Source organism: Triticum dicoccoides, chromosome 5B, assembly GCF_002162155.2.
Source record: "Triticum dicoccoides isolate Atlit2015 ecotype Zavitan chromosome 5B, WEW_v2.0, whole genome shotgun sequence".
NCBI lineage: Eukaryota > Viridiplantae > Streptophyta > Magnoliopsida > Poales > Poaceae > Triticum > Triticum dicoccoides.
Genome location: NC_041389.1, coordinates 706,484,440 through 706,485,711, shown reverse-complemented (window position 1 = coordinate 706,485,711; position 1,272 = coordinate 706,484,440).

The window sequence follows — 1,272 nt, the reverse complement described above, 5'->3', positions numbered from 1 at the left end:
AGGTTCAATTGTACAATTATATACATTTGCTATTCTTCCTTGTAATATTTGGTGTGCGTGGGATATTCACATTAACCTATGCAGGACTATTAAATTGCGTCCATAGCATTTACTTTTCATAGAAATTTGTTATTTGGAAAACCTTAAATACACATAATATTTTTTAGAAAACTACAATTCTGAAACCGCAGGGCATTGACTTAAACATCACCTGTATCGAGCTCCAATATATAGCAAGCACATCCACACTATCCAGTATAAACACATCTATGGACAGAGCTAGATGAGGACATGGGTGATTCATAACCCACAAGTGTAGGGGATCGCAACAGCTTTCGAGGGTGAAGTACAACCCAAATTTATTAATTCGACACAAGGGGAGCCAAAGAATATTCTTGAGTATTAGCAGTTGAGTTGTCAATTCAACCACACCTGGATAACTTAGTATCTGCAGCAAAGAGTTTAGTAGCAAAAGTGGTACGATAATAAAGGTAACGGTAGCAACAGTAAAGATAAATGTTTTTGGGTTTTTGTAGTAGTTGTAACAGTAGCAACGGAAAAGTAAATAATCGAAGAACAATATATGAAAAGCTCGTAGGCAATGGATCAGTGATGGATAATTATGCTGGATGTGATTCCTTGATACGTCTCCAACGTATCTATAATTTTTTATTATTCCATGCTATTATATTACCCCTTTTGGATATTTATGGGCTTTATTCTACATATTTATATCATTTTGGGACTAACCTACTAACTGGAGGCCCAACCCGTATTGCTGTTTTTTTGCCTATTTCAGTATTTCGAAGAAAAGGAATATCAAACGGAGTTCAAACGGAATGAAACCTTCGGGAGCGTGATTTTTGGAACGAACAAGATCCGGAGAGCTTGGAGTGCAAGTCAAGAAGCTCCCGAGGACCCCACGAGATAGGGGGCCGCCCCCCCCCCCCTGTAGGGCACGCCCCCCTGTCTCGTGGGACCCTCGGGCGTCCACCGACGTACTTCTTCCTCCTATATATACCTACGGACCCCGAAAACATCCAGGAGCACCACGAAACACAATTTCCACCACCGTAACCTTCTGTATCCATGAGATCCCATCTTGGAGCCTTCGCTGGCACTCTGCCGGAGGGGGAATCGACCACGGACGGCCTCTACATCAACATCCTTGCCCCTCCGATGAGTTGTGAGTAGTTTACCACATACCTACAGGTCCATAGTTATTAGCTAGATGGCTTCTTCTCTCTTTTTGGATCTCAATACAATGTTCTC